This window comes from Dromaius novaehollandiae, chromosome 27 (assembly GCF_036370855.1).
Source record: "Dromaius novaehollandiae isolate bDroNov1 chromosome 27, bDroNov1.hap1, whole genome shotgun sequence".
Lineage (NCBI taxonomy): Eukaryota > Metazoa > Chordata > Aves > Casuariiformes > Dromaiidae > Dromaius > Dromaius novaehollandiae.
Window position 1 is genome coordinate 8,053,404 of NC_088124.1, and position 18,885 is coordinate 8,072,288.

At 44.1% G+C, this 18,885-nt stretch overlaps 1 protein-coding gene and 1 long non-coding RNA gene across 30 annotated transcripts in view; one reads left to right on the top strand and one right to left on the bottom strand.

Moving 5' to 3' along the window:
• The window catches only part of LOC135323771 (uncharacterized), a 148,686-nt gene extending 129,801 nt beyond the window's left edge, over nucleotides 1-18,885 (top strand). For 20 of the 29 annotated variants that reach the window (XR_010385300.1, XR_010385307.1, XR_010385302.1 and 17 more), the window contains 7 exons: nucleotides 11,001-11,172; nucleotides 11,361-11,543; nucleotides 12,711-12,867; nucleotides 12,986-13,171; nucleotides 13,577-15,084; nucleotides 16,467-16,612; nucleotides 16,961-18,885. The gene's annotated coding sequence lies outside the window, so the exon portion shown is untranslated. Of the gene's footprint in view, nucleotides 1-8,670; nucleotides 8,841-9,295; nucleotides 9,467-9,531; nucleotides 9,736-11,000; nucleotides 11,173-11,360; nucleotides 11,544-12,710; nucleotides 12,868-12,985; nucleotides 13,172-13,576; nucleotides 15,085-16,466; nucleotides 16,613-16,960 lie in introns of those variants that run through there. The other 9 variants (XR_010385321.1, XR_010385322.1, XR_010385323.1 and 6 more) reach the window with 9 other exon arrangements.
• Nucleotides 2,560-8,353, bottom strand: LOC112993691 (uncharacterized). The gene is made up of 2 exons (XR_003261767.2): nucleotides 7,456-8,353; nucleotides 2,560-3,128 (listed from the first exon to the last, which is right to left on the bottom strand). It is a non-coding gene; the product is annotated as an uncharacterized LOC112993691 (long non-coding RNA).

An 18,885-nucleotide genomic window follows, 5' to 3' on the forward strand; every position in this document is an offset into this window, starting at 1 on the left:
GCATCTGACTCTGAAATAATAGAACTTGCAGAAAAGATGCAATATGACTGCTTGGTCTTTTTTAAATGATGAGGGTCCTTCATTTCCAGTTTGGACACAATGTGCTGTCTCACCAAACTTACTTGTTTTGGCTAGTTTGTGATGAACTCAAAGATCTACATAATTCCAGAGCCTGTGAATGGGAAGTTAAACTATTTGTCTAGTTAGCTTTCTATAATTTCCTGTTTGCTAGAGCTGAAAGCTACAAGAGCATTCCATCAAGAAAGGAACAACCTTACCAATGGGGAACTATGCCTCACAGAAACCATATGTGCTCTTTTACAAATAGGTTTTATTCAGAACAAAAAAACCCTCAGCGGTGACTATATGTCTCAGAACAGCGACGCTGCATGGCAGATTTACATGAGAAGGGCAACTCCCTGCTTACATTTACTAAGGAGGCAATGGAGTACATCACTTGTGTGCTTCAGGCTCTCTCGTTCAGGCCCTGAAAGTGCAATCTTGGGCATGCTTGTCCAAAAGGGAGCGGGTCCTGAGTAGATGGGTTCTTACCGTGCTTGTTGCTTCCAAACACGCAGTACCATAGCACATCAGTTTGAAAGTGCAGGATTAACATTCTTTCCCCAAAGGGTGATGCTTTAAAGGGACAGTCGTCATGAATATTAATCTTGAATTTTCTATTGTGCTTTCATGCTACTCTCTAAGGCATTTAGTAAATTAAAAAATTGACTAAGCAGTACAAAGCAGTATTTTGTCTGTCATCAAAACACTGAGAGACAAAAGATCACTTTTCAAACTTTTCAGCATTGGATTATTTTAATGAATGTCACAAGTAATAGCATACTATCTTTCTTTCTTTTCTTTCTTTCTGTTTCCTCCACATTAGCACTATTCTACAGCATAACTTATTAATACAACTGGCTTCCCTTACAAGGGATTTAATCTAATTTGAAGCAAATACACTAATACAGGAACAAGACTGTTATAAATGTATTTTGACATTTTTACAGTATACATTTAAGGTTAGATATCTACAGTCTTTTCAGCAGTAGGGGTTGGGGGAATTGAGATGGAAGGGATGTTTTGCCACTTTGGTCTCATGTGTTATAGGATGCTTTTTCTCATGTATTATAGGATGCTTTTTTGACTTTGTTTTTACAAGCTTTGAGTAACCTGGTCTGACCTCATACTTGACCTTGCTTTGAGCAGGATGTTGGACAAGAGACCTCTTGAGGTCCTTTCCAACCTGAATTTTCCTGTGATCCTAAGACAAACACAAGTAAGGTTCTATTATAGCTTTATGAATGTAAGCAGTTCAAATTTGACAGCTACGCTCTGGTGGTTTTTCTATATAATACAAGGTGTTATTCATGTTTCTAACTTGTAATCATTCAGCTGGCCAGAAGGGATTATTCAAATATTGATTGAATTTGGAAATGAAACTCAAATGACCATCTATTCATTCGCCACCTATAATGAGCCAATGTTTAATAATGAAACTTGTCCATACTCACTGCATGTGCCCCAGTCATCTTCAGTCTTGTTTGAAGTTAAAAATGACTCACCATGAAGAGTGTGACCGTCCCTTATTTATAGCCACCATAGCAATCCAAACCATGTTTTCTACTGTCAGCGAGCCCTGCTAGTGACATGTGATGGTTGACCACTTTTCTCCAGGTGTTGAAGTCAACCATTTCTTCCTCATGCTGATGCAGCAACTCACCGTATCATTGAGAGTTTCCTGATGTAACAGGAATGTATTCAAATAATCAGTGGCATTCGTTGAGACTTTGTGGCAGTTTTAGCCTGCCTTTGGAGTTCCGACTGCTTGTCCGTCCCTCAGGATGGACATCTTACAAATACTGTCCACACTCTAAAATCTGAGTGGACTTACGGCAGCTGCCTCTGCAGGTGCACAGACTCCACTCTGATCTGTTCCTCAGCTGAGTCTGCCCATCCTCCAAATCAGTCCTTTCCTCCATACCCCCAAAACTCCACTCAAATTCCTAATCTATTCAGGACCCCACGTCTGCTCTCTTTGTAGCCTCAGTTATTCACTCCCTGTGCCTGCTTGGTGAAGGGAAGGGGGCATTTAAAAAATGGCTGAGTCAAAATATTTTAGTAAATTAGTAAGTACATTTCTTTAATGTCTAGGAATCATCAGTCTTCAATTTATAAATGTGGAGGCAGAGCGGGGTGGGAGGGAGTCCCTCTAAAGGGACAAGGTAAAATGCACCACAGAACTTCTCTGCATTAGATTTAGTCGTCTTATGATGCTAAATCTTTGATTTGGCCCACATTATGAAAATAAGAAAAGCAGTCTCTATGCACATGGAATATGCAATAGCTATGTGTTTCGTTGTGCTGATTCCTTCTGTTTCTAATACAATTGACTATCGTGTCTAGAGTTCAAGGGTTACATGAAGCAATGGTATGATATCTAGGACTGCTGTCATGATTGGAAAGGAACTATAAAAGAATAGATCTGTTAAAAAATTGAAACTATGTCTCATTTTTAGAATAGAACTGAACAGTAAAATGGACACTAATGTGACAAGCATTTATCACCATTTTTATTGCATTCAATTCGAGGGACTCAATGGAAAAAGGAAGCAATCACAGAATCACAGGAAAACAGAGGGATAAGAAACCTTAAAGTTAACTTATACCTCTTGTCACTTAGCCCAATGCAGAATCAGCTTGTGGCTGGGTCATTTAAAAAAAAAAAAAAAAAAAAAAAAGCCAGAACAGTAAATGATTGTGAAGATGCTGTATGGGAGGGAGAGAAGGTATGACCTCTTGCAGAATCCTTTAGGAATTAGGAAAGAAGGAGAGAAAGCCTCATATCACATATAACTGAGGAAAACACCTATGCAGTTCTGGACCAGTATTATTTAAAAGTATCGGAAAGCTTAGATGCCCTTTTCCACAAGAGAGATAGGGAGAAGACACTTCTGCTTATATAGGTCTTTTGGAAGCATATAATTAGCCAAACTGGTTTTAACTGAATAGTTTTCACTGTTGTCCTGTATGCAAATATACTAAATTGCAAATGATTTTCTCCTTTGATCCAGCCAATCTTGTCACCTCTCACCTAAGATATCTTTCTCATGTTTCTTCCACACCTCCTATAAAAAACAGTTGAAATGAATTGAAAGGATCTACTTTATTAACATCAAAACTGATTTCTTACTAATAACTGCTGTATAATGTGGAAAGAGTAGAAGCAAACTGGAGCCAAGAATAGAGGACTGTGTGATCAGATGACTGGATCAGCTGTTTCTTCTCCCTTTCTCTGCTCTCTAATGCTGTAACAGACTGGTTCTGCAGTCTGTGTTATGTGGCAAGTGGATTTTTTTCTCGTATATTTGAGGCATACATAGGTTACATTCATCCACATGAAAAAGAAATTCATAGCACAGCCTGAACCAGTGTCAGTGTGAAACTGCCTCTGAAAAAAATAAACTCATAATTCAAATTAGTCTATTTAAAAAACTGCAGATTATTTTTTGTTTGGTCAGTATGAGGAAATAGAAACATTTGCCCATTAGTTGCCTTGCGTGCCTTGCTGTTTTCTGATGACTGTTCCCCTTTCAGTGATACTTTTCTTTGTAAACAAAGAATGTGTTCCTAAACTTCAAGCAATATTATCGTAACTACAGTTGATAAATGATGAAATAGTCCATGGCAGCAAAAATGCAGAATCTGTGGCTTGAAAAGAAGGCCAATTGCTCTGCATTCAACTGAACATAAATATTAAAAGACTGCACTGTTCAAGTATTTTAAGGTTTGACGAATAACAAAGAAAGAAAAGAATCTTAGTTTAACAGATTTAGAGATGGTTAGTACACCAAACACTAAAACAATGAATGTAGATGGGGGAGAGGAGAGAGAAATTTGAACAGAAACAGGATTTAGAAATGCTGTGAGATGGATATGATTATGTCTAATGAAGACTCTGGGTCTGATTCACGGAAACTTTAAAAGACATGTAACCCCCTCCCCCCCACCCTTTTCTGTCAGGTTTGGTTTGCTCTCTCACCACCATTTATGCAATGGGGATGCAGACAGGTGTCCTCTGCAGCACTGACCAAATGTGCACCCGCAGCCAGCCTGTCCTGCCGCACCATCCCTACCAATCTTCTCTCCTACAACCCTGCACCAGCCCATGAGACCAGCTGCTTGCAAGGTGGCCAACACCTTACCTAAACCCAAACTCTACAATGAGACACTTGCATCTTTCCATGACTTTTTCTTACAATTCTCTTCAGCGTCTTATACCCTAATTGTTAATACCACAACAAAGATATTCAGCTGTATCTTACACAAGTCCCTTAATACAGAAGAGATGTTCCACAGAGGACAACACAGGAGGACGTATGCATATGTTTTTACACAATCACACTGTTTCTTTGTCAATGCACTTGACAGTAATGTGGCAAGAAGCCTCAAATTTAGCTGTAGTGCTATAGAATACAGCAGGCCCTTTAAAAACTTAAAAGTGCAATAGAAGCTCAAGCAAAGACCTTCAGATACCCCTGTGCTTGGAGGCATGGGAACTGAAGACACTGACAAAGACACACTCTTCATATTCTGATTGCTTTGCCTCAGGCTCACTGAATCGTAAGTGACTTTATGAAGTCTGTTTGTTTTTGCCATGCTGGAACAAGCTTTTGTAATTATTTCTAGATGGAACTCTGAAATTGTTCAGAATTGGAAGAGTGAACTACACATAAACAGCATTCCTTTTCCATTACAAGCTGTGAGTATAGGGAGTCAATCTTACAGCACAGGTAATCTAATGAATTTTATGATACGGAGTCTGTCATTTGAGGGCCATATCACAGCTGGTTTTGAGCAGACCGTTTTACAGCTGGAAGAACTGCTCTGTATTAGGTCTCTCCAACAGCACAAGACCTTTGCATGGAAACAAATCCTCAGTGCAGAACAGTGCGATGTAGCTGTCAATACTGACCCTTAAAAACTGAAGAATTCCAGTGCCTGAGAGTGCCCTGTAGAACTCGAGAATGTTTCTGTATGACAGATGTTTGAATGCAGTCTGTGATATCTGGATGTGTCACAAGCATGTATTTACTCTTAAACAACCAAGAGAATTGCCACTTCAAATTCGATTGGCAAAGCAAAGACATCTGTGAACAGACTTTGTGCAGGGGATTTACTATGGACAGTGTTTCAGAAAATTGTTCTTGCACAGCTATTCAGTAATACTTGCATGCTTGTGAAAGGTCACACTATTTTGATTCCTTTTCTCTTTCTCCCATGAGTAAGCACTCTCCATATTAGCCTCAAAGAAGGCTTTGTTTTTGTCTTCAATATTTACCACAAACTTCCTGGTGATCACAATGAGAAATCCTTTCATAAGGGAGATTTATCTTCTCTGACTGCCAGTCTACAAATATTGCTTACTGGGGGACAGAGCTGAGAGTTTAGTGAAAGCTTTTGGTTAAGTCCATAAGCTTTTTCCTCTGTAGGGCCTGATGCATGTGTCCCACCAATAGAGCTTTTGGAAAGATTATTCTGATATTATGTGCAAGACAGAGACTTTTTGCCTTTCACCTTGGAAACTTGGGCATGTCCAATTGCATGTATTTTTCCGCATCAGGCAAGAGAAGTATGGAGGCAGGTTTGGTAACTTGTCCACGGCCAAACAGGAAAGTATCTACTAGACTCTGTGTCCCTGGTAATTCAGAGAAACTCAGTGGAGAAGCACACTTGCTTACTCAAGGGAGCTATCATATGGGGACATATGGGAGCTCAAAAGCAGTTTCTACTAATAATACAAGTAACATGGACAGCTGTTCCCAGAGTCTATATTGATGTGCTGAGAAGTTTAATTTTCTGCAGCTACAGACTGCATAAATAATACATACAGACAATGATGATACTTTTTTTTTCGAATCTCTGACAGACTATGGATTCAGTTGGTCTGAAAAAAATTTATGCACAAGGAATATAATGAATTAAGTTTAACTTCCAATGACAGTTACTGAAAAACAATCAAAACAAGAAAGGGTACGTGTTTCTCTTTTTGTGATACCTTCTCCCTTAACTGGAATTCAGGTCTTTTTAAAAGAAAAGTTGGGTTTTCACCCATCATCCCAGACATTTTTGAGTAATTTAACAGGGAAGGCTGTCTACCAGAGATCCAGGAAATATTTTCTAAATTATATCACAGTAGAATGAAAACCTTCCTTGAGCTGTATGGGCTAAGAAACAGGAGATTATATATGATGTATTTTTCTGTTTTCTAATGGAAACTATTGTCTGGCATCACTATGGCCATAGTTTTCTAATTGTTCAAAGTAATTTGCCCAGATTAATGCTCTCTGTTCAATTCATTTAATGTGATTTAATTTCGTAACACTAGTGGCTTTATCAGTAGTCAAAATAACCCCTGAAAAACCCCAGGAGGCAAAAATGCTTGTCGAGTTTAGCTGTTGAGGCTGGATGGCGCTGCTTCATGAAAAATGAAGTAATTGTTTTGCAGGAAGGACCCATCAGAAAAGTACTGGGTCAATCAGAATTCTTTGTCTTTCATCAAATGTGTTATTTGGTCATAAATTGGCTTTTATTTTTACGTTTATCATAATGCTTTGTTTGTCTCCCTGATAATACGGGAGGGCGGTGAGACTTTCTTAAGCCTACACTACAAAATCTTACACAGTTACCAGTAAAAAAACCTCACCTTACTTTTTTCACGGGTTGAATTTAACATTTAACATATTGCAAAGATGCACAGAAATACAAAGACATCTTCTATTTCAAATTAATGTTGAAAGTGTAAACATATATGAGATCCTAGAAGTAAAACAAGATCACAGATTTGTTGAAGTGGGAAGGCACCTTTGGAGGTCTCTGATCCAGCCTTCCCTCCCCCTGTCATTCAAAACAGGTCAACTAAAGCAGGTTGCTCAGGGCCATGTCCAGTGGGGATTTGAAAATCTCCAAAGATGGAGACTCCACAACCTCTTTGGGCAACCCTTTCCCATGTCTGACCGCCCTCACAGTAAAAAAGTTTTCTTATGTTTGGAATTTCCTGTATTTCAGTTTGTGCCCATTGCCTCTCACCCTGTCACTGAGTGCCAACAAGAGTCTGGCTCTGTCTTCTTTACTGTCTCTCATCAGGTAGTTATAAACATTGATAAGATCCTCCTGACCTTCTCTTCTCCAGGCTAAACAATCCCAGCTTTCTCAGCCTCTCCTCATAGGTCATATGCTCCAATTCATTAATCATCATAGTCGTCCTTCACTGGACTTGCTCCAGTATGTCCATGAAAAAACTAACTTGAGATTCTTATTGCAACGAGCTTTCCACAGAACCTAGGCATAACTGCTGTCATAATGTCACTTTGAGATGGGCAGCTTGACAGAAGAAATACTTTTAAAGTGTGAAGACAGGACTCGATGTTAGTGGAGCATAAGACACACACTTACCTTCTGAAGTTCTAATTACTTTCTCCACAAACTTCCTGACAGCAGCAGGACTGCAAAACAAGGCAATTTGTAATCAAAAAGAACAAGAATCTCACAACACTGAAAGGGACGTTGGAACTCACTATTGCCTCTTCAAGACCAAGGCTAAAATCACTTTTGATGTTGTCTTTTGGCATACATATTTTCAGTCTGTAACTTCAGTCAGCAGAGAGGGCCATCTAGCATGTGGCCTGCACAGTTTTAGTACTGATAAGTAAAAGAGGAGAAAATAATCTCTCTACACAGACAATATTGCTTTAAACAACAGCACTGGGAGCCAATTTGATGCATGGTAAGACATTTTACTACTTTATGCAGAATCTGTTTTCGAACCTAGTTTTGGTCACACCAACTGAAGTGTTTTAGAGCAGCACTTGGGAAATGAGCTCACAGTCTGCAAGTCCAGACCCCAGTCTGGTTGGAGAGCTTGTCATAAGCACAACAGGCAAGTCAGCAGTTGAATCCCCCCTGCCAAGGTTGTGTCTTTAGATTAATCCTCCTGACTCTGCAATAAAAAACATTTCAAGTGGGAGGCAAGTAATATGTTATACCCTGACACCTGTCCAGTACCCCAAGGAATGAGCACAACTAGCCTGCAAAGCCCCTGGATCTCAAATCCACCCCCAAACCTGGACAGAAACCGCCCCCACTACCCCCTAAGCACCCCCAAAGCCTGCCCCAAGGCCACCAGTGCCTCCAATACCCCCCCAAGCCCAACCCCAAATTCTGCCCCGACACCCTTAAACCACCACCGAGTGCCCCGATACCACCATCAGTCCCAAGCCACCCCAGGCTCCTGCCCCCGGACCCTCGTGACCCCGGCGGGCAGGATCCAGGCCCCGGTGCCCGGGTGGGTGGCGGGGGGGCCGCTCACCTGCCCCGGGAACAGCCGGGCGGGTGCCGGGCAGTGTGGGGACAGAGGCACAGGCCCCTGCCCTGCGCCCCCTCGCATTTACACTGCCTGTCCCAGTACGACCAACACAAGCTAGTATTTGACAGTGCTTCAGTCTCAGTGAAGATGTGCCTTGATTACGGACTGTAATCAGCGCTGCGGCGGGTCGCTGTGCGCATGCGCCTTGCGACGGGCTGAGCGCACCGCCGCTTTCCCTTGCGTGCATTGCAGAGCGGCGGGTGGCGCATGCGCATTGTGGCGGGGCGCTCGCTGCTGCCCTCCCTTCATTACACGCCGTACTGCAGCCAGGCGGCTCACGCATGCGCCCCGCTGCGCGCCCCGCTTTCTGCTGCCCTGGCGGATGACGCGACAGCAGTGCGCGGCGCAGGCTCTGGCGTGCTTATTGCAGCTCTCCGTCCGCGTTGCCGTCGCCGGTGTTTCCGTAATAGGTGAGGTAGGTAACCACCCATTCCCGGTGCTCAGAGACTGTCGGCATAGCCTGTCTTTGCTCGTCGGTGCTCCCCGGTGTCGCCGGGGACTGAAACCTCCGAGTTGCTCCGTGTTGCTTTCAAACCGGGAATGCCATTCTCTCCGCTTCCCAGTGGGCGGGCAGAGCTGCTTCGGTGCAGCCGGGCGCGGCGCCGGTGTGCGGTCACGGGGGGGCGGGCAGGGCGCGCGGCCCGGTGCGGCGCCGGTGTGCGGTCACGGGGGGGGGGGGCAGGCAGGGCGCGCGGCCCGGTGCGGCGCCGGTGTGCGGTCACGGGGGGGGGGGGGGGGACAGGCAGGGCGCGCGGCCCGGTGCGGCGCCGGTGTGCGGTCACGGGGGGGGGAAGGGCGCGCGGCCTGCTGCGGTGCCGGTGTGCGGTCACCGGGGCCGGGGGCAGAGCGCGCGGCCGGGTGCGGCGCTGGTGTGTGGTCACCGGTGTGTGGTCACCGGGGGGGGCGGGCAGAGCGCGCGGCCGGGTGCGGCGCCGGGCTCTGAGCAGGCGGGGCGCCATTGCCCCGCCCTCGGCCCCCCCCGCCCCCCTTGCCCCGTCGCGGGCGGCGCACGCGCAGTGGTCGGAGCACCATGGCGGCGAGGTGAGTCTTGTTCTTGGCGAGTGTTCCCCTAAAACCAGCCTCTAGAAGCCTCTAATCATTCACAGATTTTGTCCCATCGACCCCTGAACCGCGCTCCGACACTCAACAGACCCCAGGATTCCTCTAGACTGCCCCCACACTGTCACTGACTCCAGACCTTCCTCCAAACTCTGTCCCAACAGCAGCAAGTTAGTCCTGCGAAGACACGTTATTCCCAGTTAACACAGATGTTCCTCCAACGCGATGTATTACGTGACTAGTTATCCACAGTATGTAATAGCAGCCTGGTTTTATTATTAATAACAGATTAATTTACAAAAGGTGTTCTCATCAATATCAGTTGTGCTGTGTATCTCCCCCCGGCTCAGTCTCACTTTAGAGAAAAGGGAGTTTACAGCACCTCTTGGTGAAGATTGGTGGTGGGTGGATGCACAGATGACAAACAGATTATTTTTGTTTTTCCTGAGCCACCTCTCACTGACCTCTCTGACTCCCTGAACTTGGCCGATCTGGGATAACAGTGCTGTGCACAGCGCTTAAGGAGAATGCTAAGATAAAACTGCAGGCCAAGGAATAGTCAGAAAAAATAAAGGCTCAGGAGAATGTGAAGTGAACACTGAAGGACTATAGGAAGCCCAAGCACGGTGTAGGAAAAAGCATGGGTTTTAGGCACATCCTTAGAGGAGGAGAAATGTCTTACTCCAGCCTATAGGACAATGGGTACTATTAATTACCACCTTTAATTGCCAAACACATTATAAAAGCAGAAGGGACTAGAGATGATGCACTGCAGATTGTGGAGCATATGTAAACATATGTTAACAAACAGCAGCCACCTCTTAAAATAGGAACAGTTTAGACTTAAGTAATAGATGAATGGAGCTTTGACGAATGTAAAGAGAAATGGTTATGTCAGTCACACTGAAAGCCTTGGAGAAGTGGTCCAAAAACATGATACCCTCATGGCCCCATCAGTCTTTTTGGTTTGTTTGGCAGGGTAGTCCACCGAAGGGGGACATCTTGAAGAGAAGCAGCCTAGACCTAGTGATCCAGTTGTTCATTTTGGTCATCACCTCTGAGGCAAGCATCCAAATAGAGGAGGAATCTAGGAGCTGTTTCAAAAGGGTAATAGGTTTGAAAGGAAGACAGGCAAATCAAGTGCTATCATTATTCCATGCAGTTAAAGATCGAGAGAATTGGGGGTTAAGCATGTGTGTATAAGGGTTTGAGAAAGAATACTGAACAGTGCAATAATACTGAAGCAGAATAAAAATAAGGTTTCGTGGAAGATGGCGTAGGTAGGTATTAGGCGATGTGCCCGCTTGTCTAATAACGTAGCACTAATTGCTTTATGTAATCTTTCTAAACTGTTTACCCTGTAATGTATGATGCAAAGTTCTGTATTAAGATCTTTCCTTTAAGGGAAAAAGAAAAAAAAAAAAGAAAAAGAAAGAACACGGTAAAGAGAAAAAGAACATGCATAAATTTAAGTGTTTCATTGAAAGTAAAATGCAAGTTTATGTCTTTGTTACAGAGATGGGACCAACGATAGCAAATGCTGACAAAGAGAAAAGGTGGACAAGCATTTTTTTGTGATTAATACCTAAAGGATGGGAGGAAACAAGGAAGCAAAAATGCAGTTTAGCGGACTCTTGATATCACCAGAAACTGCTACAGTAAGAGGTGTTCTGCCATGGATAACTAAGGTAACTATTGATAATGAATATTTGTTATTTCTGTCTCCCAGAGGCAGCACTGAGGACTGAGTAACTCATACTTACCATGTGGATATTGTTACCTGTATCTGCCTTAGTTTTGCTTTGGTTGTTTCTGCTTTGCGTTGTTATCTTATATACATATATAAAAAGTGAAAGATATAATCTGTAACTTTTAGATTAATTGCCATGGCTGAAGTTGAAGAGACCAGAAAAACATAAGCAAGCTGAAGTAATAAAATCAAATGGAACCAACTGAGAGCTGTCTCCCTCTGCCAAAAAGGGAAAGCCCATTCCTCCTGGCGAGGAAGGATCACCATTATTAGTGATCCGAATAACAGATCACCAACATATAACAGAAGGTTTGTATGCGTTACAAAAAGTATGCTATGTACATACATTTTTGTGCATGTGACTTTGTGTCTATGAAGCATCATATTTTAAGAGCTACAAGACAGCAAATTATTATCTTAGGGGAATGGTGGTCAAGCGACCAGAGTTACTGAAGAGGAAGCGAGATAGAGAAGTGCCTGAAGTGTAAAATTAAGAAACCAATTTCAGTAAGGCTCAATTAGTGCAACCCCTGGTTAGTTACCTGGCAATGGTATTTGAGGAAACAGGAAGACAGTAGATAGAAGAAAGTTTTAAAGCCTGGTGGAATTAAGGCTCCTTGTCGTCAGTTCCAACTTAGAGCAATTTCAGGAGGATTTAATTTTTGGTGATATGAGCAGACCATGGTGGAAATTACTGGAAAGGAGTTAGAATGGAGCTGGAACAAGGAACATGACACCACTTTCACTAAACTGGGAGAAGTGGCTATAACGCCTCCTGCCCTCAAATTCCCAGGACAAGACAAGCCTTTTTCAGTATGAATTACCACATCTGCTGACTCCATGGGAGCAGCATTGCTGCAGAACAGCGGTAAGGGGAAAGTGGATGCTAGTAGTATCATCCTTGCATCCCCTTTGGGGCCAGAACAAAAATTCTCCAGCTGTGAAAATACTGTTTAGCAGCAGTCTGGGCTGTAACTGTCTTTGAGACTTACTTTTGATAGCACAGAGGCAATCCAATCTGCTCAATTCCCTCTAAAGTAGTAACGTCAGGGAAACAAATAGCAGAGTATCATCTATCCAAGTGGCACAGTGGGCACAAATCTTAACGAGCGGTGGCGGGGGTTACTATGCAAGTGTTACAAGTAGTGGCTCTTCTTGTGCATGTCTGAATTGACTGAGGGGCAGCACACGGTTGTGCCAAAAATGGGGATGCAGAAGGTTTGTGAAAGATTAATATCTAGCGGCTACTTAGTCTAACTTCCCTTTCATGGCGAGCCCAACTGTCGTCATGGCTTCCAAAACAGGGGTTGGGGGAAGTGGTATTTATGGCTTGCGTGTTCTCATTTACCTTGCTTGTGTGCATATTAGATGCATTTTTGTGCTTATAAACTGCTTTGGATTCTTATGGTTTTCTGCAGAGCTTTGAATTTTGGTTGTTTTTTTTTTTTTTGCTTTGCTCCCTCCCTACTTTTGTAGGGGGATGGATTTTACTATGCCTCCATGAACGAGTGCTGGCTGGCAAAGTTATTATGTCCCAGTGGAGACCCTTAGGCAAGATGGAGGAGTTCAGATACGCAGCCTGCCAGAAGGACATCACCCGGGAGGGGTTGCCAGCCTTGAACTATAGGCGCTGGTGCGTATGGCTCGTTCTGTCAGACATGAAGAGGTTTTCTTTGGTTGCAGAAATTTTGGCTTGGCTTTACACCCTATAGTGGTAGTACTTTTGTATTTATAAACTGTGTTAATCCTAGGCATTCAGAACCTCGGGGAACGACTGTATGCTGCCATGAAGAACTCCAGGCTACCACCCCCCTCAGGGCAGTGTCATGTTGTCAAGAGCGACCAGGAGAATCCAAACGGCAGCGGAAAGGTTCTCTGCCTGGTTCCCATGAGGAGCCTTCGGCCACGGGAAGGTCGGCAGCGTCCTTACTGGACTTGTGAGTAGTAAGCCGCAACGCATGGATCGGCAAAGGAGGGGTGGAATAGCGACCGGTAGCCTGGTCATTATGGCATTGCTGTTGCTAGCAGGGCCACGAGGTCTGTGTGAAGCCTCACCTGCCTGTTTGGAGCTCTGTTTTGGTCTGTTTACCTGGAATAACCAGTGAGGTCTAAAATAGGAATTTTCATGGCTAGATGGGTAAGCTGTGAGCCCACCTGTCTTTGCCTTGCTTTGCTGCGTAATGTCATAGCAGCGACTTGGAAAACCCAGCGTAAAAACTGCTGCAGCGCTTAAGGGAGGCTCTGCATTTGCCCAGGTTAGGGAGCCATCGTTAAAGCTTTGGGGGAAGAAAGCTCTAAAACGAGAATCTCCCGGTGACCTTGGTGGTTTGATTCACTTGCAGGATAACGTTTTGAGGGCTGGCAACTCGAAGAGGAGCAGCTCAGCCCGTTTTGTTGACTTCAGTGATGCTGTTTTGAGGAAGCATGTAAGTACAGAAGGGGTCTGGGAGGGTTTTCAAACAAGATGGGAAAGAGCAAGGAAGATTTGAGAGTGAAAGGGGCTAATGCACAAGGAGTAGTAAAATACTGTGACTGAACACAAGGTTCCTCCCCAGTGCAGGTCTCTGTGTGCACCCTCGCTCTTGCAGATGCAGACACCCTGGAGCCGTAGGGAATCAGGCAAGCAGGCCCACAGGTGGGCTCTGGGCACAGCGGTGTGCAGAGCGCATACATCCTACATATCTACATCCCTCTAACTGGCTCCCTGTCACTCTATCCAGCTCTTCATCATCCTGTTCCTCTCCCTATCCCACTACCTGCCTGCTGTCCTGTCTGGCTCCCCATGCATCTGCCGCTCTCATCTGTCTCTCTGTACCTTTCTGCCTTCCCAGCCATCTGTCCACCTCTCCAGCCTTCTCTTTCTTTTTCCGTCCCTCTGTTCAGCTCACCATCCATCTATTTGTCTCCCTGTCTCTCTTTTCCCCTGTTTTGTCCTATCTCTCTGTCTGAATTCCCCTCCCTCTTTTTTTCCCTCCACCTTTCTGGCCAGCTCATCATCCTCATTTTCTTTCCATCGCTCCGACTGGCTCTCTGTCCCTCTCTTCCCAGCCCCGTTTCTCTGTCCAGTTCTCCCCCCTTCTCTTTTGCTCCCTGTCCTTTTGCCCGCCTCCCCTTCCCTCCTTACCCCTCTCTGTTCTTCTGCCCACCTCCCCTTCCCTCTTTTTCTCTCTTCTGCTCCCTGGTCCTCTGTGCAGCCCTCCCTCCGTGTGGCCCTCTCTCCCTCTCTTTCCATTCCTTTGTCTAGCGCCCTGACCCTGGGGCCAGATCTCTATCCTTCTCTTTCTCCCTCTATCCCTCTGCCAAGCTCTCTACCCCTCTTTTCTTCTGCCCCCTGTCCCCGTGTACAGCTGGAGGTCTGTCATTGCTGTGTGTTTTGGCTGGTGTGGCCGGTGCCAAGAGGCAGTTGGCGCTCAGCAGAGCTGGTGATCAGCAGCGCCCAGAGGGTGCCGTCGATTGGCCTGGTTCGGGTCACATCAGACACCTCCGCAGTGGCTCTGCCTGCAGAGGCGCGGGGCTGTGGGTGTGCAGCGGGGGAGCACTAGTGAGCTAGAGATGCCGTGGGGTGTGTAGTCGACGGGGAAGGTGTCGTAGAGGCAGAGAGCAGCAGAGGCTCCGAGTCCTCGGGTGTTAGGACAGGCGCTCGCAGTAGGGCAGTCTGGAGCTGCTGTTGTTGTCTGTCCTACTCGTCAGCACAGCCAGGGCTGCTGCGCGGTGCAGCTTGAGTCGTGATCGCGATGCTGTTTGTAATTTATAGCTGCGTGTAAATAAATCCGTTCCTTGCAGAGGAAGGCTGTATGCAGGTGCAATCCTCCTGGTCCCAGTGTTGTAAAGCTGCATTTAATGAAATACGGTATGTTAAAGTACAGTGTGCTGCGGGAAGCTTTTCTAGGCGAAAGAGATTCACCTGGGCTTCTCATAGCTCTCAAAAATCTGATGTTTCATAAGTTCTGTCTCTCTGTGTGTGTATATGATTCTCCATTCCACTCTTTGTGTGTTGGTGATCCGTTAATTGCAGTAGCCAATAATAGGAGGGACATCTGTCCTTAGGGAGAGAAGTGGAGTTTCTCTTATTTGGAGGAGGAGACGGCTTTAAATTGGATCCATTTCTTGCTTTTGCTCTCAGTTTGTTTCCATTTTGCACTTCTCTCTAACTTCAGCTAGAGAAATTAATCTTAAAAGAAAGTATTGCATCTTTCTCCTCTCCTGTTTGCATGTATGATAACAAAATAGAACAAAACCCAACAAAAGCAAGCCAAAGCAAAGTACAGCTAACAATGTCAACGGTGTTGGAATGGATTACTTCCGTGCTGCTCCTGGGAAGCAAAAATAACAAGCAATTGCTATTAATAGAGACTTTGTGATTCCTACTAGAACATCTCCTCCTATTTTTGTTGACTTCAAGGGTCCAATTGGTAGCATTTTTCCTTTTCTTTTTATTTTTTCAACCTTATCTCATTATTCTTTATCAGTAATTTGGCGGTTCTCCATCTGTGCACGTTATTGATCGATTCCATCCATTCCTTAAATTATTAAATCTGTCAGTTTCTTTTCAATAAGAATTGCTACATGTAGGCATAGATTTTTATCCTCTTTTCCTTTTTTACTTTTAAAAGAAATGCTGGGTGCAGTGTCTGAGTAAAATTCATGCACTGTAGGGTTAACTTTTGGAAACATAAAACACACTGGTTAAGCTTTGTCTATGAAATGTATTAAGTGCTCTCTAATACTCATCTCTGCTGTCTTCCTTCAACGTGACTTTTATTCTAGTGCAGTCATAATATTTTACTGTTCGTTAGTCACTCCTCCCAGATTCCAGGTATGTTTATGCAGTCATGTGAAAATCACAAGCAACAATACTATCACTAGGTCTAGCAGCTTCTCTTTGAGTTGCTCTCCTCTGTTGTCCTTACACCATCCCTGGAACTTAATTTAAAAAGACAAGGAACTCAGTTTAAAAAGGCAATATAACCACCACTAGGAGCTTATATTTTTGGAGGACTGTTCCCGAGCTTTAATTGTGACTGATGAAGCCATTTCATCTGGGATGACTTACAGCTACGTTCACCTTTTACAAAAGCCTGAACCATTTCTTTTATGGGCGGGTTTTCGTTTTGTATCTTGTCTGTAACCTGCCGCACAAAGTCTCCAGGTCCTGCTGTTTCTGAAATAGGTTTTTTGTGTGTGTAAACTAAAGGTGTTATTAATTGCTCTTCTTGGTTCCATCTATTGCAGAGCGCTCTCTGCCAGGGGGCATGTGGTGGTGGATGCCTGTATTCCTCTGGACTCTTCTTAGCACAGTTATCGTGAGCAATGAATGCATGATTTCAGTAACTTGCAAAATGCAGCCTTGCCCTCAAAGCCCAAGGGACAGAATTAAGGTACAGATAAACCATATTAAGATGCTGTTGTTGAAAGCTTTAAGAATTTCCTCCCCCCCCCCACCCCAAAGTATCTTTTTTTTCCTTTTTGGTTTATCATAATATGTACATGCCATAAATCTCTTTGAGAGTGTTAAACATCTGTTTTATCATTTCATTCCTGTTTATCGAGCACCATCTACTATTAGGCTCTCAGGAATGCAGTCAGCGCAGAACTACGTGTATATTGAGATGTGCCTTTCCAAGGGTGGTTTGGCTGGGTGGGGGGAGATCAGTCCAACCCTTTGAGGCTATCTCTACTCTGTTTAATTTCACTGTGAATTACATCCTTCTTTTGCTTTCTCATAGGGCCTGTCTGTCAGCTAACAAATAAAGAAGATGGAGCAGCCTATCCACATTCCACATAGGAGAACGGACATAGGAGAACTGATATATGATAAATGTAAACGTGCTAGATCTCTGGTACGTCCCAGGCATTTGTTTAGATCTGCGCATTCAGATCTATAGTTCCACATTCGGAACATGGCGTTTGCCTGGTGTCTAATTCCTTTGCGGAGTGTAGAAGCCACTGTGTACAGCTGCCAACCTCTACGACAGGTTATCAGAGAGAATGAGAATGCTGCATTTCAACTCATGACTGCAAAAGAGGCTCCTTTATGTCCAGTTCCAGAATTATGACCTACTTCATCATTCTGCTTTGACATTATTTCTTAGCGGGAATGGTAGCATTTTAACTGTGCCGTGGTTGACACCAGTAATTTATAGGCCAGCGCAGTTATGCTGTACCTTTCTTTGATGTGCATTTCATCTTTGTATCAAGCTTCTGGGAAAATAAATGGTACAGAATTCCAGAAGGTGTGCCTTTAAATAGGCAGTAAATCTAGAAGCATGTCTGAATTCCAGATGGCTTGTAACTTCATATTTGTCTTCAGCGTATACTTTTCTGTCGCTCTTATTCCAGGCTTACCTACAACAATCAGTATTACTGAGGTGTATTGTGTTTCACAGGCAGCGATATTTTCAATAAGGGCATGAGAACTCCTGCTCTGAAATGGACTTCATAATCAATAACCACATGATCCATGCTCTGGGCTGGTCACTTTAGGCCTTTGTGCAGAGTATTCTTTCTAGTCACACTCCCCGTGTGATCCCCTCCTTCCACTGTTTTCCGAAGGGATTGGAAATGCTTCTGGTAAGTCCTGTAGTTTCCTAAATTTTCCACTGTGTCCTTGCTGATATTGGATACCATTATAGCAGGGAGAGGCAGCCTACATATATGCACGGAACATTAGATGGGCCAAAAAGGTAACTTCTTTGTGCCACAATCTACTTTAGAGAGTTTAATTTTGACCTAGGGCTTGGGTCTCACTACATCCAGCGGAAGAAATGTAAGCCGAAGGGTCGCAGTAAATAACTGCTTGTCTAGGTCTGTTACCTAGCAACACATTGTCAGAGTTTTTTATGAACAGTCATACTCGATCAAGTGCATATTCATTCCGTGAATATTACTGCAAGAGTGCGTATGTTACTGATCCTTTAAAGCAAGTCCATGGCACTGGCGGGGTAGCGTGTGTTCTGAAGACTAAATCCAAGAGCAACTCATTTTGATGCTGTTCTCTTATATGAAAGCACTTAGAGCAGATTAAAACATTTATCGTCCTATTTTGTTTATTGAATGGACCGTGAGACTCGGAAAAACCTGCAGCAAAGGAGACACGGTAGTCAGTTTCCTTGGAGAAGGTGTCTTGTCCTGTACTTTAGGGCTTCCTGTACATTTTGACAGACAGTAGTGAATGACTGGTCTCCTTTGAAACCCTGGGCAGCAGAAGGTTCTGACTGGAAGGCAAAATGTTTCTTGCAGCCGGGTTTGAAGAAGCTGGCTACCAGTCAAAAGAAATGACCGGCTACCAATCAAAAGTAATGACCAATCTGTGGAGTTACTGGAAGTTTTTAAAAGACAGTCATCACCTTTTATGGAAGGTGATGCACTTTCGTTACTAATCCCTGTAGCAGTCGAACCAGGTAAGTGATACGTAGGAGGTCAAGCCCATTAGTCTTTTTCACACAATAATAGCCTTTAGGCTGTGATCACTCTTATAAAAGTCCAGATATTTTAGAAACTGAACAAACCTTTTCAGCTTGTTTCCTGTAGTACCGCAAAAGGTGATCAGAATACTAATGTTTTCATGCTTTAATGTGGTAGACATGCGCTGTGCAAACATCTCTTACTGTTTAATAATAAAAACTGAGCGGTCAGTCGAGACGCTAGTGCA